The sequence below is a fragment of the Bubalus bubalis genome, chromosome 23 (assembly GCF_019923935.1).
Source record: "Bubalus bubalis isolate 160015118507 breed Murrah chromosome 23, NDDB_SH_1, whole genome shotgun sequence".
Classification (NCBI taxonomy): Eukaryota; Metazoa; Chordata; class Mammalia; order Artiodactyla; family Bovidae; genus Bubalus; species Bubalus bubalis.
Genome location: NC_059179.1, coordinates 47742355 through 47767651, shown reverse-complemented (window position 1 = coordinate 47767651; position 25297 = coordinate 47742355). Strand labels below are relative to the sequence as shown.

Here is a 25297-nt window from a genome sequence, read left to right as displayed (position 1 = left end):
AGATGCTGCACCCAGTGTGACCTTCTGGAGCGAGAGCAGCTACACCTCTCCATCCTTCCATCAAACGATAAAGCTTTCTGGGACCTTCCTGGCAGCCCAGTGTGTAAGATTCTGTGCTTCCACTGCAGGGGACAAGGGTTCAATCCCTGGAGGGGAACTAAGATCCCACGTGCGGCATGGCCAATAAAATAAAACCCATTCTCTATTTGGGCTGCTTAGAAAGAGACTAATAAAAGCCAGAGCTTGACCTCAAATGTCCATTAAAAAAAAAAAAAGGTTTCCTTTGCTTCTGGGCTTAACTTGGTTTGGTCTTGGTCTATTGGTTCCAATGACCAGGTAAAAGGACTCTTGTTGGGGCCTGACTCTGGAGGGCTGGAATGAATGTACAATGTTTTTAATTGACTGCAGAGTGGCTTCTAGTACTTTCTTGAGGAAGAACACACGAATGGTATATTTTCCAGGTTCCTTTCATATCCCTCATATCTCAGTTGGTAAAGAATCCACATGCAATGCAGGAGACCCCAGTTCAATTCCAGGTCAGGAAGATCCACTGGAGAAGGGATAGGCTACCCACTCCAATATTCTTGGGCTTCCCTTGTGGCTCAGATGGTAAAGAATTCATCTGCAATGAGGGAGACCTGGGTTTGATCCCTGGGTTGGGAAGATCCCCTGAAGAAGGAAAAGGTTACCCACTCCAGTATTCTTGCCTGGAGAATTCCATGTACTACAGTCCATGGGGTCACAAAGAGCCAGATAGGACTGAATGACTTTCACTTTCCTTTCATATCTGAGAACACCTTTTACTGTTGCCAACCCCAGTTAACATACACACCATGATCACCTAGCCAGATGAGGGAAGACAGAAGTCAAGGAGATAGCACACAGCTTTGCAGTTCATCCTTATAGATCTCACAGGCTAACCAGATGCACCTAAATACAGCACATTCAATAGAGAAAATCAGGTCAAAATATTTTTCCATAAAAACTCATTCAACAGTGATGCATTATTTTTTTTTTAATTATTGCAGACGAGTCTACCAACTTATCCCACTTATCCCAAGGAACAAATTATGGTCAGAGATAGAGGAGTATTGGAACTGAATTTTTCTCAGGTAAATTGTTCAGGTAAACCACTAACAAAGTAAACAAAACCATTGGAAATCTTAAGCAGGGCTGCATAAGAGCTGTGTTTTCCAATAAAAGTGAAATTGATTTGGATGTTTTGTAGGCAAAAGAGGCTAATTGCAGTGCAGCTCTTGTTTCTTTGGAGGTAAATTGTTTTTCAGCTTGGATGTACACTTTCCTTTACCTGGAAATTCAGGTTCGTTTAATTGTGCCTGGTGCTCAATGAGCTCTTTGGATTCCCCGGTGATTATTTTGGCTTCTCTGCTCACTCTGCTCTCTCAGGAATTCCCATTGTACAGCTCCTGGTTCTTGCCTTTCCAGGTCTCCTACTTTCTCCTTTATGAATTTATTTATACCTACTCTCTGTGCTTCCTTAAATTCTCAAGTTCACCTCCAACTCACTGAATCAATTTTCCACAATTAGGAAACTGCCCTTTAGACTTCAGCAATTGTTTATTCGTATATCGCCTTTGAGGGTCTTGTTTTGCCACCTTCCAAACTGCCCGCTCCAGTTTCATAGCTGCAATGTCACTGCCATCTTGCTTAAAAACAGAAACTTGCAAATTTCTGGAATTTCCTATGCCTTGCTGTTACTTTATTTCATGCAAGGGTATTTGCTCAGGACTTCTGGGTTTTTTGCTTTTGCTTTTGTTTTTTTTTTTTTTTTTTTTTGTCATGAGTCACTATTCTCTCTCTGCTTATCTTTACAGACGAAGGTTTCTTTTTTTACCCATGTTTTTTGGTGTTATGGCTTCTGTCACTAAACAAACATTCCAGGCACAGAATAAAGGACACGGGGAAAGTTAAGAGTGACCTACCCCGCAGTGGGACTGCTGGGGAACCAGTGGGGTGTCATCCCCCATAGGGACTCGCCTCTGTCTGAAGAGTGCCTACCCGAGCTTGCTTGGGGGGCCCACACTCCCAGGAGTAGAGTCCCCATCCTCTGCCTGGCATGGCCACTGGTAGGGTCTTGGTGCTCTCCTGACACCAAGACTCTTCTGTCCCCGCCTAACTTCTCCATGGTAGGGATCAGCAGTCCGGTTTGGTTGGGACTGTCTCCAGTAATTCTCAAGGGAGCACTGCCTCCATCAGGAAAAGATATGATTTAGGTCAGGTATTCATTCCAAACGGCCTCACGTGTGGAAAAACATAGGTGAAACCTCTTGAATGTTCTGGCCCCCGGATGCTCCTGTCGTCTCTGGTTCCTCCTGGGGTGTCCTCCACGTTCCCATCTCTCCGGTCCTTCCTGTGGAGTAAGGATGGATGGGGATGTGCGGCCAGGAGGTCCCAACGGTACCTGAGAGCAAGGCAGGGGGGCCTGGCTGCCCACTGCCACCCCACAAGTGAGCAAGGCACACCACTCCTCACCCAGTGAGGGGCCAGGTCCCTCCCAGCCCACCACGGCGAAGAATCATCCAGTGGGCATCCTGACGCAGCTGCTGGGACAGGATGCCAAGCTGCAGAAGTCTGGGAGGCTGAGCAGACTCAGGGTGGGGTGGGGGGCACCCTGATATCGCTCCTGCCTCCAGCTCCCCCTGGGGCCCGACTCCCAGCCCGAGTTCCCAGGCTCTCTGGCAACACCTTCTGGCAAGAAGCAGGACTCCAGCCACCACTGCCAGCCATAGCCCCAGACCTCCGTGGTCTGCAGAAACCCAATAGCAACTGGGTCTAGCATCAATACCACATCCCGCCCATCTTAGCCCATCCTTCTTTCCTCAGGAACCATTTTTCTCTGGGCCTTGCCTGGAGGCCAGGAGTCTCGGGAGGCAAAGATGGGCGATTTTCACATCACAGTAAAAATAACATTTCTTCTAGACAGTCAACAGCATCCTGAGACCAAGAAAGTAAATATGGACTTTCCCCTCCTCCTTTTTCATCCTCCTCTCCCCCTCTTTTTTTTTTCAAAACAGAGCCCCCTCTTTTGGGTAGCTGACAGGGAGGCTTGCGTGGGCAGGCCTATAGGTCTGCAGTGAGGGGAGGTGGGGAGCGGCAGAGTGCTTTATCTGGTCGACATCGATCGCCTCTAATGAGCACCGGTGCAGCTGCGGCTAATGGTGGTATGCCTGGTGTTAAGGGCAAACGCGGGAGGAGATTATCAACCCAAGGGGCTTAACAGTTGCCGGACGCCCGGAGCCCTCGGGGTGATGATGCACTTGAGAGGTCAGTGAATCAAATGAGGGGAAAGATTCAGTGCCTGATGCCCTAAGAAAGGCAGCAGGAGTGTTGTATTTTTTTTTTTTTCCCAGCAGCAAGTCCCAGCATCAACAAAACCCTCCACTCCTGCAGTCATTAGTCCCCGACCCTTTGCCCAATAAGACGGCTCCTCCTGGAGCCGCCGCATCCTAATTATGACTCATCAGACTGCAGCAATCCCACCCAATTAGTGGGGCTTAAGTGGGGGCCACTTGGTAGAACAAGGTTCCGGTGCCCTGAATGAACCGGAGAAGGCCAGAGCCTGCTCAGATGCGATCCCGGCTCCCCCAGCCCGCTCTTTACCTGGGGGTGGGGAGACGACCAGGCTGCCATTTGATCTGATTTACTTGATATCTAATTCACTGTGTTGCCTGCCACCCCCCTCGGAGATCTGAGAGGACCCCAGCGAGTGGCCGCAAGAGGTGCCAGGCCAGTGGGCTTCAAGGGACAGCTCCCCAGTAGACCCCACAGAAGGCGCGCAGTCAAATGTCAGCCCAGAAAGGGACCTACAGGCATTAGAAAAGGTTTTGAAAAATGAGTAGCAAATGCCTTCAGGGGTCAGGTGTGTTGCACCTTCTGAACCTTAATAGCCTAATGGAGTGATTGTGGATGGGGAGAGAGCCCGGAGCTGGTAGGATGGAAGTGTGCGTTGAAGCTGGGGGGCTGGGGCTGGGAACCACCATATGTGTCCCCAGCTTTGCCAGAATGCCCAAACCACTATTTATTTTAATGCCGTAAATAAGCAATTTAAATATTATCCTAGTTCCATAATAAGTAACATGGTAACGTGATACCCTGCGGTTATAACAAATTATTTATTAGGTTTTTTAAAATTCTTAAAGCAGCCTCTTTGTAACCAGGAGATTTCCGTTGGGTCAGATCATTAAAAACACGGGCGTGGGTCTACCCGGCCGTGTCGCAGGGCACTGATCTCTGAAACACACCCCATAACCACATTTTCTTTGTCACTTTTTTCTGCAGCGGAAGGAAGGTCTTTAAAAGAGGTTACCCCAGGGAAAGGGCACCTGCCCCCCAAGTCTATTCTGTATGCCTCCAGCCCCTCTTCTTACATCTGCCAGAGGGGGAGAGGGAAGATGGGCCAGAAGACTAAGACTGATTGCCTGAGAAACCCCCTGGGCTTAAGCCTGCTCGGTGCCCGTTACAAAGAACACTTGCAAGATGCAAGCGGGTTGGAAATGTCTGTTTCCAGTCCTCTGGAAACACCTCCTGAAAGCTCCAGGCTTGGTAAAGGGCACGGTCAACTTTCCCAGGAATAAAAATCATGAAGTGCATTAATTTTCACCAAAGAGCATCAAAGATAGTAGTGGCTGAGACTGCAATTATTAATGAAGAGGCTCATGTTTATGAATATATTCATAATTTTCTCATTCCTCAATAACATCCTTATCCATCTCGTTAACGAACCCTTTTTCTAGCCCCTGCGTTAGATGCTATTGGATGTTGGAAGAAATAGAAGTGGGTGCTCCTGAGCACGGAGGTTTGGATAAAGTCAGAGGACAGCACAGGCCAGTGTGTCTGTGGATCGAAACCCAATGCCAGGCCCAGGCAGGATCTCAGAGGAGGAGGTGCCATGGCCAGAGAAGAAGGTCTGCAGGGAGCACAGGGCCTGGAACAGGGGTGCCTTGGAATGGGCACTTGGGAAGGGAAGCATCCTCAGTGGAGACACAGGAGCAAAGGTAGGAGCATTTAGATAGCGTACGGGAGATGTCCCCAAATATATGAACGAGAGCTGCCTGCCCACGGAGGTACAGGAAACAAAACCTGGAAAGACAGATATATGGGTGACTTTATTTTGTGTGCTTGTCTTTATTGTCAAGTATTTGATAATGAGCAGACCTTACTCTTAGAATCAGAAGTATCAATTCATACCGATAAACCACACCATCTATGAATGGACAAGTCTGAAATTGCACTTGAAAGGCGAGTGTGGGGGAAAAGAGGCTGATTGAGAGCAGAAGTCCAGAGAGGCACTCTCAGAAATGGGGAGATGAGTTTCTCCATTCCTTTTCTGGTGCAAGGAGATGGATGAGCCACTGTGTATCCACGGCTGAGACATAAAAGCCCACGGGGCCGTTAGACTTTCATCTGCTAGAGCTCAAAGTCCCCCAGGGCTCCGTCCACCTGTCAGCTCCCAGAAGGCAACAGACTGGTCTAACCCCTTCCATGCAGAGGAACCTTCATTCCAGTGAGAGGCAGGGAGGTTCCCAGGTCCACAGAGAACACATGGTTGGGTGTGCAAAGGATTCACAGCTTAGGATCACGTTCCGAACATGACAAGGCTGATTAGAGGCATGATCTAAGCAAAGGTGTCCCTGAAAAGTGAGAGACATGTGGAGGTGCAATGGGGGAGACAGATGCTCTGGGTCTCATGGAGGGAACAGCCCCAAATCACAGCTCAGCAGGACATCCCAGGGCTCCTCCTCCAGGAGGAGCTGCATGTGCCAGCAGCATGCCAGGCTGGTAAGACAGAGTGGACACACCTCCTGCAGGTACTGGCTGGTCTCTGCCAGGGTGCCATCACTCGGCTGCTACATAGGTACTGCTGGCCTGGGACATTGCTCAGTTGACCACGGGCAGCCATCAAAGTGAGGCTTGGTCTTATAGCCTTAGGTTCTCTGAAGGAGGGGCAGGTAGGTCAACAGACTCAGGAGTCTGAGAAGGTCACAGGAAGACAGTGGCCAAAGAGAATCTGAAAACTGGGTGTCCAACTTCCCAAGCCTGGCTAAGAATGCCCCGACCTGAACCTGCCAGAAACCAGTCCACAGGACAGACTGCTGCATGCCCCCAAGCACAGCGGGCCAAGTCCAGCCACAGCTCAGACCAAAGGGTTGTCCTGTGAGGGGCCCAAAACGGACGGGGTGGCCATCCTAAGGGGCGTGCACAGCATGAGGGCATGTCATAGCCAAAGACCATCCCCTCACTTTTCTTAATGTTATGGAAGTATGTGTGCTCAGGTGCTCAGTCATGTCTGACTCTTGGTGACCCCATGGATTGTAGCCCACCAGGCTCCTCTGTCCATGGGGATTCTCCAGGCAAGGATACTGGAGTGGGTTGCCATGCCCTTCTTGAGGGCATCTTCCCAACCCAGGGATCAAAGCCAGATCTTCCACACTGCAGGAAGATTCTTTACCATCTGAGCCACCAGGGAAGCCTTTATGGAAGTATAATTGATTTATAATATTGTGTTAATTTCTTCTCTATAGCAAAGTGACTCAGTTATACATATGTATATAATTTTTCACTTTCTTATCCATAGAGGTTTGTTTCGGATATTGAATATAGCTCCCTGTGCTACAGCAGGACTTATTGTCTGTCCACTCTATGTTTAATGGTTTGCCTCCACTAAAAATGCTGTTTGCAGCAACAGGGATGGACTATATCCATCCATGTAAAATAAATAGGAAAGAGGAGGACAAATATCATATAATATCACTTAAAGGTGGAATCTAAGATACAATACAAATCAATATATCCATGCAACAAAAACATACCCACAGATACTGTCCCTTTTCCAAATTCTTGGACACAGGGCCCAAGAATTCCCAAATGCACAGCCCCATACCTCGTGTGAAGAACGGTAGCCTTCACTTCAGACTTCCCAAGTGTGTGAGCCTGCAACCCTACTTCTGGGTCATATTAATCAGGATCTGACTGAATCCAAGAAGCTGTAATCAATAGGATTTGTCTTGGCCAAGAAGATAGCTTGATTTCAAGACCCTAGGTGGGTCCTGTTTTGGGCTGAAGTTTCTGATATGGAGTACAGTGTTCCACGAAACACTTGCTTTCATACTATTCTTGACCTTTTCACTCTGCGGTCTTGGAAAAACCACTGAGACTCAAGGAATCCTAGCTCTGTTAGGAACTGTGGAAGCTAGCAGACCCAGCCTCTTTAGTCCACAGCATGACTTGCCCAAGGACTCAGAGTGGGTTGGAGGCCAAGTGCACCTGGAGTCAGTCTCCTGTGGCCTGGGGCTGGGATCCTCCTGACCCGAGAAAGGGCTCTGAACTGACTTGGGGTCTTGTAACTTAAGGAGACCATGAAGTTTTGGTATTGAGCCCAATCAGCTTGGATGCCAGATCTGAGCTCTGCAGGAGGACCCTCTGCCAGCAGAACTCAGCCCATGTTGGACAGTGTGACTTTAGAAGGTGGCTGTGGGGTTCTGGTCCCTGCTGACTTCTCCATGCATCCATCTTCACTCTGCTGCTCCTATTCTCCAAGCCTCTCCTGCTTCTAGACCTTGAGTACACATTCCTCTCTTCCTCAAACACCATCCCCTCTCTTCAGAGTCTGGGTCCTTCAAAATCTGATCCAAGAGATAAACAAAGAAAGTACCTACTCAAGAAAGACTTTCCCTGGCTTCCAACAAGCCTGGACTCCCCGGAAAGGAATGCCTCTCCTAGCACGAGACAGGCTCTATTATAATTGTTGGAACTGATCAGACTGTGATTCTCGTGAAGGTAGGGATGGCTTTATTTCTCTATCTTTACTGCCCAACAAATGCCTGGCTGTGGAAGATGCTAGATCATTGACAGATGAAAAGAACTAGCATTCATTAAGAACCTGCTCTGTGAACATTAACTCATTTCATCTTTACAATATTAAGATATGCCTAATTTTTTAATACTTTTTTGGCCATACCACATGGCTTGTAGGATCTTAGTTCCCCAGAGATTGAACCTGTGCCCCTTTCATTGGAAATCTGAAGTCTTAACCGCCAGACTACCAAGGAAGTCCCCAAGATATGCCTAATTCTATATGAAAAAAAATGGGACTCAGGACGGTAAGGCATTTTGTGTGGGTGTGAGAGTTGCAGATGGGGGGAGCTGAGATTCAGATGGACCAGGTGATTGCGTGGTACAAAGAAGCAGGCTTTAGGACAGGGGCCCAGAAGTGACCGTCACAGAACCAGGTACACTGGGTTTTAGAACCCCTAACTAAATTCACCACTTTTAAAAATTGATTTATTTATTTTAATTGGAGACTAATTACTTTACAATATTATAGTGGGTTTTGCCATACATTGACATGCATCAGCCATGGGTGGACATACATTATGCTGAAAATATGCCCAGAGAATGGCATGGACTGAAAACAAGTAAGCTCTTTGGAGCATTTGGGTGCATGCAGAAGAAAGTCAATAGTTTGCAAAGAATTGTCATTATTTTCTGTGCTTCCTGTACATCGAGTTAAGTAAATGTGAGAAGGCTGCAGGCAGATGAGCTGACAGGTATGGAGCGTGGCTGAGGCAGAGGCACTGGCGTTTCAGCACGAAGAGCCCATGGTTTCCTTGCAGGTAAACGACCAGTGAGGAGGAAGATTCACGCAGAGAAGTACAAAGGGGCTGCTCCTCCTGGACATGGAGCCCTTCTGCACCACCTCCGGGAACCTACAGTGGGAACCACAGGGCAGCCTTCTGCGTGTGTCTCAGTAGAGCTGACAACCGGCACCCCAAATCCTATTTCCCATAATCTTCCATGCAAAAGCTGGGCTCCAAATAGTAAACAGAATCACACTTAAGACCATAACAAAAATGTTTAGAGATTTAAATTTTTTTTTTGAAGATTTTTTTTATCTGAACCATTTTTAAAGCCTTTATTGAATTTGTTACCCGATTGTTTCTGTTTTATGTTTTGGTTTTTTTTTTTGGCCACAAGACATGCAGGATCTGAGCTCCCCAACCAGGGATCAAATCTGCACTCCTTGTATTGGAAGCTGAAGTCTTAACCTCTGGGCCCCCAGGGAAGTCCCTAAATTCTTCAGTGTGGAATCTTCAAATGGCAGAGGTCTTCCTTATCTTGACTGTGATGGTAATCATACAAACCCATGAAATTCCATAGAACTAAATGCACACATAAATACACACACACACACATAAGTGTGTGTAAGACTAGTGAAGTCTTAACAGGGTCGATGGCCTGTGTCAAAATCAGTGTCCTGATTGTGACATTGTACTACAATTAGGCAGGATGGGACCACTGAGGGAAATGAAGCCAAGTGTACACAGAAGCTCTCTGTATTGTTTCTTTACAATTGATGCAAAGCTACAGTAATTTCACAATAAAATATAGTTTCCTGAAAAACTAGCCATCACAACAGGATAAGATTCTGGCCCCCCCGAAACCATCATAAAAGTTGACCAGTTGACCATTTGAAACTTCATAGTTGAAGAATTGCTCTGCCGTCTCCTCTGCCTTGGGTCCTGTTTGCACTTCCCCAGCCCTTTCCTCCCATGACACTGCTCCGTTCTTAGATTTGGCTACTCTGTAGAGCCAGCCAAGAACACAGATCAAAGCCCAAATGGCCAAGTCAATCACAGTGGAAGTAAGCCGATTCTTACACCAGTGTTTTCACCTCTAAAAAGCAAGGATCACTGTAGCAGAAGAAAGCTGTTTTCCAGTCTCAGAAATATAACAAGCTCAGGTATGTCATTCTGGATCACCCCCTTCTTTCTCTTCCAGTCACATCATTTTCCCTGCATAATATGGCCCTTCTCTGGGCAATCCCTGCTCTTTCCAGCCTACGACAGACAAGAAGATCGTGTCTAGATGTTGGGATAAAACAGATGTAAAGATGTGAAAATGCTTTGAAACACTGCCAAAGTTTAGTATTCCTATCATTTCCCAGTGGTGTGTATCACATATACCCCCAGCTTCACAAACCCAGAAAGGAGGAGACACCACATTGCCAAAACTCAAGGAAATTGATATAAAAGCCAGATGACAAATCGGCCCCAACTCAAGACTGTGGTTTCAAGGTGTACAGCAGCTTCTTATAACTGAAGAATTTCACCCACTAAATGTCCACTTTTGTTACCCTGACTCCAATTCTCAGTCTATTTATCATTTCCACTGCAAGTTTTAAACGGTTTGTTTATCTTACAATCTTCAGGGTTTCCAAACACTATTGATGCTCCTGGCACAAAACTGACCCTATTGTTTGAGTCTGTAGTTACTTTTGGGCAATAAAAAATAAAATAAAGGCATCAGTGCATCCTGTACCCAACAAGAAATGACTGACTCCACCCTATGATTCAGACAAGCAGACACACTTTCCTAGAACAGCACAGACAAATAAACGTGTCTAGGAAATTTAGCAAAAGTTAAATAAAAACTAATGTGTTTTCTAATTTCTACCCCATCACATTGTAGCTGCCAGTTTGGGTCAAAACTAAGAGAAGGACAACTCAAACTAGCTTAAGCACAAAAGGTAAACCATTGCCTCAGATAACTTGGAGAGTCCAGGGGTAGAGTCAAGATTACTTCCTATATGACTGAGTTCCAAGGTTCAACCCAGTCAGGTGGACAGCTTCATCCTCCAACCCTGCTTCCTCTGACTGTAGCCTCGGGCAGATACTCTCTACAACTCCAGACTGACGTCCTCAAATTGCCGATCCCAGGGAAAGCGATCTTTCTTCTTGCAAGCTCCAGTATAAGCCCAGAGAAGGACTCTCTGTAGCCCAAAGTGGGCCCTGAACCAGTTGTCAAGACAAGCCTTGGTGCTACAGAAATGAGGTTCTCTGACCGGGCATCAGGGATCAGGGGTCCACTCTAGGGCTTCCCGGGCTGGAAGGCAGAAGGGGTTCCAACCTGACCTCAGAATCTGGGCAAGACTATTCTAGAATATGATCCAACTTATTTCTTCAAAGAAAAGTATTTTAAACAGACAAAAAAATATAGGTCTACTAAGTATCCTTATAATGCTTGTGGACATTCAGAAGGTGGACTTTAGTAGCAATTTCAGATAAAGTTCTATTTTTCCACTTAAAATCCTTTCATTTTGCAGCTTAGGCTCAATGATACATTAAAACACACACACAGGTACAGGGAATTTAATTTGCAAAACAGTTTTAAAGGAAAATAAACTGTATTGAGGCTCCAAACTACCTACTTTGAGTGTCAGGTTAATGATTCTGATCATGAAGTTGGTCTCATTATTTTTTAACTCCACTGCATTGTCTCTTGTAGTTAAAAAAAAAAAAGCATTGTGGAATCCAACTGCACTGAAAACAAAGTTTTTGTTTTCAAAAGACTATTTTGCTTCCAAAATAGTCTATTTTGGAAGAAGACTATTTTGCTTCCAACGCCCTTCATGTTATTCAGAAAAGAGGAAGTTACACTGAAACACAGGTGTGATTCCCCTCTAATGTTTAAGAAGTTTCATGTTTATCTGGAAATGAAAGATTTCAGGGGAATTTGCTTAAATAGCACTAATGAATGCAAATTGTCTCCTGTTTGCCAAAAACCACATATACATTGGAAAATGAATAATTCAAAGGAATGACTGTTCAAATAATTTGAGAAACAGTCCTTTCAAATTGCTTAGAAAGACCACATGGTAGCTATAGAAATGCTTTATCTTCTGGACCGTGGAAGTCCCCTCTTTTAAAAGGAATCATACTCTAAAAAGTAAGGACTCGCTTAAAAATTCAGACTTTCACAGCTCCCTTGGAATTTTGAGATTTCTTTCCTCAAGGCACTTTTCATAGCAATGACAGAAGCATAGCTCCAACAAGCTGGGGAAAAGGAAGGATGCCTGGCTCCCAAGGGGTAAGCACACAGGTGGGTGGGGACAGCTGGATCTAAGACTGGACGGAGCCAAGTCCCTCCCATTCTCTCTTCTCCTCAGTTCAGTTGCTCAGTCGTGTCCGACTCTTCACAACCCGATGAATTGCAGGTTGGTTTTATTCTCACAGCTGAGCTTCTCTGAAGGCCAAAACCAGTGTTTCTGGAAGCTGCTAGGCTCCTACCATCCCAGTCTTCCATCAGAAGAAAAAGAGCTATTTTTACTCTCTCAGTTTGGTTAGACTTGGATTAGACTTTGCCACATGACCATATCCAGGTCAAGCCCATGATCACAAGACAGAAACAAGGACTGCTTCAATCTCAGTGCCATCCCTCCCCCTCCTCACAAGGGAAATGGGATGGGGTGGTTTGCAGCATCTCCTTTAGATCCAGGCAAGCAACAGGGTTGCCTGTTAGACCAGCATCCCTTAAAGTCTAGTCCAAGGAGCAGTGATGCCCACAAGTTGTCTGATACAGGATGCTGCTTCCTTTATTGAGAAAGTCTTGCTATTAAAAAAAAAAAACAAAACAGGCTTCCCTAGTGGCTCTGTGGTAAAGAATCCACCTGCCAATGCAGGAGATATGGGTTCAACCCCTGGCCCAGGAGGATCCCATATGCCACGGGGCAACTGAGCTCGTGTGCCGCAACTACTGAGCCCTGCTCTAGAGCCCGGGAACCGCAGCTGCTGAAGCCACAAGCCCCAGAGCCCGTGTTTCACGACAAGAGAAGCCACCGCAAGGAGAAGCCTGCACCCACAACCAGAGAAAAACCGATGCAGCAGCAAACGCCCAGCACAGTCAAAGATAAATTAGTCAGAAAAATGTTTTTTAAAAGTCATCTGGACTGAACGGTGCCTTCAGTGACACGCTTGGGCTCACATGTTTGAGGGACCCCTCTTCGAGGTGCCCTGACAGATACTGAAGATGCAAAGGTGAACAAAACACACAAGCTTAGTTCTTACTGCTTAGGCAGGGAGATGCACTTAAACACAAAGAATTACAGCACTGTGGTGACTGATGGGCTTCAGGTCAGGGACAGCAACAGGGAACCTCTGAACAAAGGACCTATGTCCTCATTCAAAACGGAAATCGGTTCGACGGAGCCCTTTAGATGGCAAATACCTTATAAGGCCACTGGATTTCCAGACCTCGTGACCTCTCCCTGACCAAGGCCCCAGGAGAGGCGTGAGGAGGAACCCAGTAAGGACACTTGCCCTGAGCCCTGAGCAACGCCAGTAACCCAACCTGTGTCCTGACATCACCATCCCAGCTCCAGACTCGAACCAGTCTTTGTCACTGAAGCTCAGGATCTCACCTTGAGCTCTCCTCTGCTTTCAAATAGGAAAACCCCTCATGGACCATTCCGGAGCCATGCCAGAAAATTACCCTTGCTAATTACGATGAAATAAAGAGTATGTCTGTGCTGCGCAGCAGCCCACACTCTCTCTGTAGCAACTAACTGTCAGGGAGAAAGCAATCCAGCACCGCATTAAAAGAGAGAACTGAAAGTATTGTGCTCTCGCAGGAAATTGAAAGGAAATTCACATTTTACTTTTGTCTGCCAACAGATGTCTTTCCTGTAGAGGATGCCCTCTCTGCCTACAGATGGGTCAGGTATCAGAGGGCTGGCGTGAGCCAACAAACCTGCTTGAATCCTCTGATTCATCCGTCTCTCTGAAGAATACTTCATCTTAATGATATTTCTTGCAGATACACACTCACTCTATGTGGTTCCAGTCACAGAAAACGCCATCTTCTTGGACCATGTGTTCAGTATTCACATCCCATCTCTCTGCTTCCAACACTGATTCTTTCCTCTGTCGGGACACAACTGCCTCCTGCTGCCCCAGCCCTTCCCTGTCTCTGGTCTCCTCCAGGTCCCTGAGTTTTCTCCTGCAGTTTCCTGGGGACTCCAAAGGCTCTGCATCACTCCTGCTGTGCCCCTGGACTTATAGAGGCATTGGGAATGCCTCGACATGTCAACAGCTGGCCCCAGATGCTTTGGTGTTCCCCCAGAATGAACCATAATTGCCCCTTTCTTCCTAAGGGGCCTCTGCAATAGTGAGCACCAATTTCAACTCTTTCGTGCCTTTCTGATGAGAAGCAGAGAGAAAGCGAGAGAGAAATATCACAGCAAACTGAACAGAATTCTGAGACATGCCAGGAGATGCTCCAACCCGTCACTAACCAATCCTCAGTCCTCCTTTCCCACTATCGCAACCGCTTCAGGGTGTTCTCTCGATCAGGAAGCTGTTTGGTGCAAAACAGAAATCACAAGAAAAGCATCAGGAGCAACAAAATACAAAACCGCAGCCAGTAGACAATTTGTCCAGCATTCTCTCTGATTGAGGAAACAATGCTCCATTTGCTTAATTTCTCAGAGTCACTCAGAGAAGAAGGATGCATGGAGCAGAAGAAAATCAAGTGCGGAATCATGAAAGGCCATGGATCGAGGTCTTTCATCTAGGAAATCTTTAGCTTTTTTTTTTTTTTTTTTTTAAAGAGAGAGGGGAAACATCAATCAGATATTATTTCCAATTATTTTTCAAATTGGAACAGAGAAAGAAAACACACACACACACACAAGCTTGACATGGTGTTACTCAAGTTTGTTGCTGGAAGGAAAGTCCTTGCTTATATTGAAGTAAAGTTCTGAAAATAAGCAAAGAACAGATTCATTGATTTTGGGGGAGTCTGGGTGTAAAAAAGAGAAAGAATAAAGAAGTGCTCTTTGCCCGCTCGGTCCAAATGACATCCCAAGAGGCCTCCCTAATGGTGGGGGAGGGGCGGGGGCAGGTGCCTACCCCGGCACATGGACAGAACTGCCCTAAGGCTAGGGCTAATGGTATTGGCTGAGTCTGCTGTAAGCCTCTCTTTTCTAATAGCCAACTTTCTATGTGCGAGAAGACAGACAGATATTGATTGGTCCAAATGCCCTTGAGTTGACAACATCTGAAATGAAAATCCACAAGGCTAGCACAAACTTTCTACAAGTTCAATTTCTGGAATCTGATTATGACACTGGACTGCAAAACCATTCACACATGTAAAAGGCCTCTCTGTCCAGCACATCCCACCCCCCCTCCATTTGGCACCTGTAATTGGAGGGAGTTAAGTGGCTTCATCAAGCTTGTTATTCAAATGTCGACTAGAAAGAGGCAACTGCAGGCTAATCTCGGGGTGATTAGGGAGAGAGATGCTCTGTTGCTGGTACATCCCGAATGTCAGAAATCAAGTGCACAGAGTCCTCCCGTTGCTCCCCACCTGAAACAGTGATTACCCCCGGCTTAAATACACATCCCTTAAAAAGCTAACGCACAAGGCTGCTCTTTTCAAGTTACTCCAGAACACCTATAAAGACAATTCTTGATTTCACGACTTGGGAGTTTGGTGGGTGAGAGAGCTGTATCCATTTTGCTGTATCCATTATCCAATCACAATTAATTCTCTCTCCCTTTTCCTTCATCTCCCAAATAAGATGCTGAAGTTGCAATTCACAGTTGTGAGAAGTCCTGGGAATAGCAGGTTTGTGGTGCTCCATCCAGCTCTTATTAAACACGCCTGTGCATTCTACAAATTCCTCTTGATCGATACATCGATTGAGGTATAAACCTTAAATAAAGCACTGTTACACTGGATGTACACTGTTCTTGTCTTGGTAGGTTATTTAAAGCATAAAAAAGGCAAAGCCTTTCAGAAACAGGCGTTTGTGCCAAAGAAACTGCAGATGTGATACACATTAAATTTATTCAGTCATTGATTGGAAATGCTGATCCTTTATGGCTTCACGTTTCGTTCCTCATTAATCTTAGTTAACCCTCGCAAAACAATGCCAGCTTTGTGGCTCTGAGTATCAAAAACCCACCTTGCCGAGCAGGCAGCGTCTTAAGACAGCTTTAATTCCTGGCATCAGTAAATTAGTCAACAGCCCCATCCTAGAAAATGCCACTGCTTTCTTTTTTATTATTTTAAACTTTTTATTTTGTATTGAGGTATAGCCAATCAACAATGTTGTGAGTTTCAGGTGAACGGCGAAGGGACACAGCCGTACATATACACGTATCCATTCTACCCCAAACTCCCCTCCCATCCAGGCTGCCACATAACACTGAGCAGAGTTCCATGGGCTACATGGTAAGTCCTTGTTGGTTATTCATTTAAATATAGCACCTCTGCTTTCTTATTAAAAAATATTAAGACAAGAAAGAAGCAACCTCTGCAAAACCAGATGGGGAGAGATGAGAGGTGGGAGTAGAGGGCACAGGACTCTAAGCTGAGCCCCGGGGATGGACCAGCTTCAGACTCAAGAAGAGACTTTGGGGCAGGACACCTCAGGCACGCTTTGCTGTACCAGCCATGGTCAGCTGCCATCAGGTCAAGGCCAATGTCCTGCTGCACCCAGTGCCTCCAAGGGCTTCTCTTCACTCCGCTCTTGCCTGTGACATCGTAGGGGCCTTGGTAATGCCTTGTCATGTCAACCACTGGCCCCGAACAGCTTTGGAGCCCCTTGAAATGGACCACACTGTCCTGTTCTCCCTAAAGTATCTGCCACGGTGGGCACCGACTCCAACTGCTCTATGCTTTCTCCATTATTTCCTTGTAAGAGAGATTGAGGGTGAGGGAGACAGAAAGAAGAGGAAGGAGTAGGAGAGAGGAAGAGAAGGAGGAGGAAGCACACCCCAGAAACCTGAACTGCCAATTCTAAAATTTTCTAATTCTAAATGAAGTAGAAAACTAGAATGAGATATAGTCAAGACCCTCGACAGCCCAAGCTACAAAAATTTCATGCAGGGGTCCCAGACCCTCTGCTGCCATGAACCAATGCCCTAAGCACATCAAAACCTCATGAATGGGGGCTGAAAAGTAAAAGCCCTTTCTGAATTCGTGAAAAGATCAACATCTGAATATATATTAAAGATAAAGTCCAAATAATTCATAAGAGGAAGAAAAACACCAGCCTAACTTCTGAGTGGATGTGGGGCCACCGCTCCCCAACTGGTGGAGGTGGGGAGGGCAGACCCCTGGGGAGGCAGGTGCTGAATGCACTCTGCTCTGATTGCATCGGAACAGGCATGGTTTTAAATGGCAGGCCGTTTTATTGGAAGAAGCACATAAATCTCTCGACCCAGAAAAATATGTGCTCGCAGCACAAAATGAGGAGAGCAGCCCGTGTCTAACACCAGAACTTTCAGATGAGACAGGAGAAAGTTCATCCTTCCCCACATATTATATCTTCCCATATCCAGAGGTTTGGGACATGGGCTGACATCATTCCAGAGGGGTGTGGTTCCGAAACACCAACAAAATGCCCAGAATCAGCCATGGGCATAGGACAGGAGCATCGTCCACTGTGGGACACAGCGCTGGGTCGTTGCAAGTCGTCTCACGGGGCCAGCACAGGGCCACCTGGTCCAGTCGGTCAGCTTCCCTCCAGCCAGAGCCAGACAGCAGGGCAGTGAGCACGGGGGCTCAGCCCTTGTCTGCCCAGATAAACGTGGGTGTGTCTGTCCCCACCAGCTGCCTTCCCAGGCGCTTGGAAGGGCAGAATCACCCTCCAGCCTCTGGGCTTCCCATCACACTCCGCTCCAGTGACTTTTTTTCTATTTCTAAAGAGAAAATCTACCTCCTTCTGAGGATAAGATTGGCCATTTCCAGAGTAATTGGATGAATGACCATCAAGCATTGCAGGCTGTTCCAAAAGTCGCGTCTAAATGCGTTTTTGAGCAATGTTCCACTTTGACGGGGTCACGTGGCCTCCAGAAGTGACCCTGGGGAGGGCTGCCAGGGTGGGAGAGCCTGGCTGGCTGTCGGCAGTCAGCCCTCTGCCTTGACCCAAGAGTCAGACCTTGCCAGGAACACCCCAGCATCTAAAGAATTCCATTTTTTTTCCCCTCCGATTGCAGGTCAAGTCACCACCAAATGAATGTGCCAAAAGAGAGTGGGATCCAATTAAAAAATGTTTAACTGTCCCCTCGCAAGGTCCCCGCTCTGTGGACCAGCGTTTTCTTGGCTGATGGAGACCATTTATGGAGCCACCCTGCCCCAGCCTGGGTCCTAATGACCCTCACCCTTCATCCCACTCCTGCATATTCCAGCCGACAGTCACGACCCCTGGGAGCAGGACTCCTCCAGCTAATTTAGTGGGCAGTCCTGTTTCAGTTTATCCTGCTCGCTTGGAGGGCCCAGGCTCTGCACGGCACCCTAACACAACATCTGGTCTCATCAGGCGGGGGTCCAAGCTCCCTTCCTGGGCGGGGTACACGGGCATGGCCATGTCACTGCCCACTCACAGAGAGACTCGCGGTGCCACCGGAAGCCAGCTCATCACCAGGAGCCGATGGAGCCTGGCTTTGGCTTTTTGCAGTGGAAGACGCTCTTTAGATTGACAAAGGATTCGCTAGAAGGAGCTCTCCCCTGGTTTCCCATCCAGAAGGCATCTAATTGGTGAGTTCCAGGGAAATGGAGCCAAATTCCGGGACAGAACACTCTATGCCTCCCTGGCCTCCACGGCACTTTGCCTCCGGCTGGTTCTCCACCAAAAACTAGACTTTTTTTTTTTTTTTTTCAATTTCACAACAACACGTTTTTGAGAACATTCATAAAAATTCAGGGGATAAAAGAAAAATTTTAAGATGGCTAACAAACACATGAAAAGATGCTTAACATCACTCATTATCAGAGAAATGCAAATCAAAACCACGATGAGGTACCATTTCATGCCAGTCAGAATGGCTGCTATCCAAAAGTCTACAAGCAATAAATGCTGGAGAGGGTGTGGAGAAAAGGAAACCCTCTTACACTGTTGGTGGGAATGCAAACTAGTACAGCCACTATGGAGAACAGTGTGGAGATTCCTTAAAAAACTGGAAATAGAACTGCCATATGACCCAGCAATCCCACTGCTGGGCATACACACCAAGGAAACGAGAACTGAAAGAGACACGTGTACCCCAATGTTCATCACAGCACTGTTTATAATAGGCAGGACATGGAAGCAACCTCGATGTCCATCAGCAGACGAATGTGAAATGGATAGCAAGTCCAGGTTCGATGCATGATACAGGATGCTTGGGGCTGGTGCACTGGGATGACCCAGAGGGATGCTATGGGGAGGGAGGTGGGAGGGGGGTTCAGGATGGGGAACACGTGTACACCCATGGCAGAATCATGTTGATGTATGGCAAAACCAATACAGTATTGTAAAGTAATTAGCCTCCAATTAAAAAATAAAAAAAAAACAGAAACTGAAAATACTAAAAGCAAAAAAAAAAATCTCTAACTCTACTTCCTGGAGTAACCATGAGTTTTGGTATATTATCCTAATTGTTTTCAATGAACATATATGCATATATGCATGCTCAGTTACTTCAGTCTTGTCCAACTCTTTGTGACCCTATGGACTGAAGCCCACCAGGCTCCTCTGTCCATGGGATTCTCCGGACAAGAATACTGGAGTGGGTTGCTATGCTCTCCTCCAGGGATCTTCCCGACCCAGGAATAAACCTGCGTCTCCTGTGTCTCCTGCATTGGCAGGCAGATTCTTTACCTCTGAGCCACTGGAGAAGCCCACGAACATATACTAATACATACCTTTGTAAAACAAAAATGTGATCATACGCTGCATGTTATTTTATAGCTTGCTTTTTTTTATCAACATAATATGCGCAATTTTCAAGTCCTTAACCCCTTCTTTCCATCTTTGAAAAAAATACACTCTCTTATTCCCCAGTGCACCACTGACACACATTTGGACATGCAACACCGTGAGGAACATCCTCCAGGCTGAAACGTTTGGACATGCAACACCGTGAGGAACATCCTCCAGGCTGAATCGTTTGGACATGCAACACCGTGAGGAACATCCTCCAGGCTGAAACGTTTGGACATGCAACACCGTGAGGAACATCCTCCAGGCTGAAACGTTTGGACATGCAACACCGTGAGGAACATCCTCCAGGCTGAAACGTTTGGACATGCAACACTGTGAGGAACATCTTCCAGGCTGAAATGTTTGGACATGCAACACTGTGAGGAACATCCTCCAGGCTGAAACGTTGCACACGTACATGATTCACTTCTTTAGGATAAATAAAGAAGGATACATGCAGACAGAATGGCTTTAGTTCAAATAACAATTTTTCAGGTAGAGCAGAAAATGTTTTTCTAAAAATAAGTGTTTCTTTGATCAGTGTTTTATAGTTTTCTGAGTACAGGTCTTTTGCCTCCTTAGGTATGTTTATCCTTCGGTATTTTATTCTTTGTGTTGCAATGGTAAATGGGATTGTTTCCTTAAATTCCCTTTCTGATCTTTTACTGTTAGTGTATAGAAATGCAGTGATTCCTGTGCTTTAATTTTGTATCCTGCAACGTCAGCAAATTCATTGATAAGCTCAAGTTTTCTGGTGGCATCTCTAGGATTTCCTATGTATAGTATCATGTCATCTGCAAACTGGGACAGTTCTACTTCTTCTCCACTTTGAATTTCTTTTATTTCTTTTTCTTCTCTGATTGCTGCAGCTAGGACCTCCAAATCTATGTTGGATAATAGTGGCAAGAGTGGACATCCTTGTCTTGTTCCTGACCTTAGAGGAAATCCTTTCAGTTTTTCACTGTTGAGAATAATCTTTACTGTGGGTTTGCCATATGTGGCCTTTATTATGTTGATGCAGGGCTTCCCAGGTGGTACCAGCTTTTATTTAACAACTGCCAATGCAGGAGACACCAGAGACTTGGGTTTGATCTCTGAATCAGGAAGATCCCCTGGAGAAGGAAATGGCAACCCACTCCAGTATTCTTGCCTGGAAAATTCCATCAGCAGAGCCTGGCTGGCTACAGTTCATGGGATCACATAGAGCTGGATGCGACTGAATGACTGAGCATGTGTGTTGATGTAGGGTCCCTCTATGCCCACTTTAAATAGCAGCTTCATGAGTTAGTCAATTGCCCCACTACACAGCAACAGAGTGTCATTAGTTCTACTGACCGTGCTACTCTAAGCCCAGAGAACATTGTCATTTATCGATGAAGCATGCTCTCTCTCCATGTTGCTTTTCTCCCACATCTCAGAAAGCTAGGAAGACGAAAACAAATCCATTTCTAGAATCAAACCCTATAGAAAATCTGTACACATCAATCCATTTATTGGATTGATTTTGTTCTTGAACCGTCTCACCTACTCTTCGATGAAAAAGACTCCTAGGGCAATAAGCTGCTTACCCCTCGGCTTACATGATGGCAGATTCTTATTTCCCAGCATGTGTGGTTCCGACGGGCGGTTCCCTCCACCTACCTGATGCTCAGCCCAGAGTCTGCCCTTGTAGGTGTCCCTGCTGACTGGGGTGCCTGGCTACATGAAGGGGCACTTCATCCTTCATTACCCCACGGAGCCCTATGACATGCACCCCACCCTTACACTCTGCAGCCAGGTCTGGAGGGGTCACCACCACCCCTCCACCGCCCCCACCAGCATCTCCAGCAAACCGCCCTGAGAACCTCCTGGAAACCAGTCCCAGGTCCGGGCATGGCCCAGTGCGTACACACGTGATCACCGCGATTCTGGGAGGGGAGCCGAAAGTTCAGAACTGGCCCACCCAGCACGCCTGAAATCTCCTACAAGTTGGCCCCTCTTGTTAAGACATGAAAGGCTCTAACTAATACAAAAAGGAAGAAAAAGTGATCTGGGAGAGGAAACAAGCCAACACGCGCCAGGCATTAATGCCTAATCACCAATTAGCGCGTGAGCCTTCGGTGCCGACGTGTGGCGGAGCGGCTGGAGCCGGGTGAGCGGGTAGAGGATGAGCCGGAAGGAAGACGGCCAGAGATGAAAGGCGAAGGCGGCAGGATCGGAACCCCCACCCCGCTCCACGTTTGCCCAAGGCCCACCCCGTTCCTCCAAACACACCGGCCGCCTTTGCAAAACCACTTGCACGCTGAACGTTTCCAACATCAAAATATTCATAACGAGGCACCTTCGCAAGGTTCTCCTGGGAGAGCTGCCTTTGGTTAAGGAATTCCAAGCCCGGGAAAGCAGTGGGAGACCCTGCAGTGAGTGGGCTTGTTAAGATCAGTTGGCAGGGTCCCAGCAGGCTTCTCAACAGTCGATGAGAATTACTAAACATCATTGCAAAGAGTGCAGAGTAATTCCAGGAGCCGAAAAGAAAAGAACAGGTAGTTAATTGGCACCGGGCAATTAAGGATGGGGCCCCGGAACGACACGTGGAGAATCGTTGACCAGAAAGGCTTGGCAGAAATCTGAGAGCTATATCCTGGTTGCAATTATCGATCGGTTCAGCCAGGTCTCGGGGGCCCTTGGACAACCTCAGTGATCACGGTGAGAGCATGGCTCCCATCTGCAGCTCTTTGATGGCTCAGCTCTGTGGGCACGGAGAGGGGCCTTCAGAGACCAAATCAAATGCATTTGGGGGAGGATAGCACAGGAACCAGGGCTTGAGGAGGACAGGCAGAACTGGACTCCACGTGCTTTCCGGGGTGGAGTGAGGTGCTCCTGGAACCCAGGGCGTGGTCTGGGGGCACAGCTACCACCAGGCAGAGCACCAAATGGGGAGGAAGGGTGGGAACCTTGAATCTTATCCTGCTCTTGAACCGCTCAGCCTGCCTGCCTGGAGAGGACAGTCCAGCCGAGTGGAGATGTCACGGTCAGGAGAGAAGAATTGGTATCAAACTCCTGAGTCCTCTCTAAAGACATCTGCCCCCTGCCTCAGAGGACCTCACCATCTAGAGAGCTCCTTGGCACGGTACTGGGGTGGTCATTCTGGACACCATTTCTCAAGGGTTGGCTGCATCCCTGCTGTGCCTACCAAGGGGAGGGCTCTGCCCAGGGATCCATGAGCCCCTTTGAACGGCACAGATCTCCTCCTTCGTGGCTTAGGGCACAGGACCTTGAGAATATGTCTGATTGGGACCTAAGTCCACTTTTTCACACCACAGATGACCTCATGCCTTACCAGCTTCCCTCCTCGAGTTGATGTGATGGAGCCTTTTGTTCTAATCCACCAAAGAAAACCCTCACATCACTGCTGGAGGGGGAGGGGGTAGTTCACTGTTGAAAATGGAACAGAACCCCAAAGGAGGGTGTCCTTGGGGGTCTACAGTTGATCCCAAAGGGATTCATTTTCATTTCTAAGGAGCACGTATGATGCGAAAGGGCTGCCTAAGCAGAGGCTGCTGTATTCACTTGTGCTCCCTAAAACAGCTAGGTAATGCCGTTGCCATTGTGTTCCACAGACTTGCTGATAGAAAAGAATCACCTGGAAAAAATAGCGACCCTAAGACCCTTGCATTGCATCTTGGCTGCTGCCCCGCTGTAGGGCCCAACACCTACATGTCATTGATTTCTTCCCAAACACCAAGCCGGGCAGATTTCAGTGGGCTCTGGGATGCCAGCATGATTTGCTTTGTTGTTTTCAACAAGGTGACCCCCTCCATGAAGCACAGGCTGTCCTTGCCCGGTGACTGCCAAGGCTGCAGGCTGCTTTCTGCTTCTCACCAATGCTCAGCTGGCCCCAAGGCCACGGCTTAACAAGCCTCAGTACAAGTGGATGGGAGGGAATTTTCTCTTCCCTCTGCAAAGAACGTGAAACTAATCAAAACAACCCTGAGAAGTCAGTTACCCCCACCCCACATCCAGCATCACAAAGGAAGAAGCTGGTAAAGGAGCAAATTCCACATAGAGAATTACAGTCAGACCCTTGAGCTGTGCTGTGCTCAGTCGTGTCTAACTCTTTATGACCCCGCAGACTGTAGCCCGCCAGGCTTCTCTGTCCATGGGATTTCCCAGGCAAGGATACTGGAGTGGGTTGCTATTTCCTCCTATGGGGGATCTTCCCAACTCAGGGATTGAACCCGTGTCTCTTCTGTCTTCTGCATTGGCAGGCAGGTTCTTTACCACTAGCGCTACCTGAGAAGCCCTAAGTTCCACCCAGAGGATAATCCCATTTCAATGGATCACCACCGAGTTCTAAGTCCATCTTCATCCTCACACTTTCAGCCCTAAGTCCCTGAAATTGCAATCAACCAAAGAGAAACCTACTGTAGGATCTCAGTGTTTATCATTGTATTATATGAAGAGAAGCTGAAATTACTGTCTAAAATAAATTTCTCCAGGAGGAAAAGTTAGTATTATGTCTTTTAGAATTTAGGGTTAGGGTAGAATTACAGATGAGGTTAGAGTTACATGTAACCTCTAAAAAGAGGGCTTTCTTTAAATCCTTAATCTGGGATGAATTGCCCCATGAGAGTTTTCTGGAGGTAAGGATTGTATTCTTCATCCTAAGGGGAAGAAGGGGAAGCAGCCTTGATGCTGGCAGAGCTGAAACACGGGGACTGTGCTGTCTCCCCTTCATTCAACCATCTGTCCTGCGTGCCAAATATGTCCCAGGCACTGGGGACGCAGATGCAAGCGGAAGGACAGACTTCAGCTCTCCTGGGACTTACAGTCTCCTTGTGGACACAGAAAACAAGCTGATAAATAAGAATGGTACTTAAATCTGATGGCAAAGAGTATGGGGAGAAACATCAGTAAAGACAGGATTTACCTGAGGTGAGAGAACAAGTTTCATTTTGTTTTTTTTCATTAATTTATTTTGTTATTTAGTTTTGGCTGCCTTGGGTGTTCATTGCTGCATTTGGGCTTTCTCTGCTTACGGTATTCAGGCTTCTCATTTCAGCAATCCTAAAGGAAATCAACCCTGAATATTCATCAGAAGAACTGATGCTGAAGCTAAAGCTCCAATCCTTTGGCCACCTGATGCGAAGAGCCAACTCATTGGAAAAGACCCTGACACTGGGAAAATTCGAGGGCAGGAGGAGAAGGGGATGACAGAGGATGAGATGGTTGGAGGGCATCATCGACTCAATGAACATGAGTTTGAGTGAACTCTGGGAGATGGTGAAGGACAGGGGAGCCTGGCGTGCTGCAGTCCATGAGGTCGCAAAGAGTCAGACACAACTGCATGATTCAACACCAGCAAGTATTGTTGCAGAGCACTGGCTCTAGGGCCTGAGGGCTTCAGTAGCTAGGGCACGCAGGCTTAGTTGCTCCAACACATGTGGAACCTTCCCAGACCAGGGATCGAATGCATGTCCCCTACATTGGCAGGTGAATTCTTACCCACTGGACCATCAGAGAAGTTCAAGAGAGCACAGTTTCAATGGTAGCGATCAGTGAGGGAAAGGTTCTGAATCTCTCAGATCCCTGATGCCCGTTTTGAGACTTCCATCAGGTTGGTGTCCATGTGTTGAGACGGTGGGCATGGGATGAAGAAATAGGGGCTGTGGGTGTCACTGGCACCCAGCTCGGCAGGGACCTTCAGTAGAAAAATGCCAATGACATTTCTGATCAACAGAACAGTCCAGAATTCGTCTCAACATTTGGAAC

The 25297-nt window shown here is 47.1% G+C and overlaps 1 long non-coding RNA gene across 1 annotated transcript; it reads right to left on the bottom strand.

Annotated features, from left to right (window-relative positions):
* Window positions 1-954: 954 nt before the first annotated feature.
* Window positions 955-3397, bottom strand: LOC123331374. Its single transcript, XR_006547968.2, has 2 exons — window positions 2494-3397; window positions 955-2371 (listed from the first exon to the last, which is right to left on the bottom strand). It is a non-coding gene; the product is annotated as an uncharacterized LOC123331374 (long non-coding RNA).
* Between the last annotated feature and the right edge of the window lie 21900 nt (window positions 3398-25297).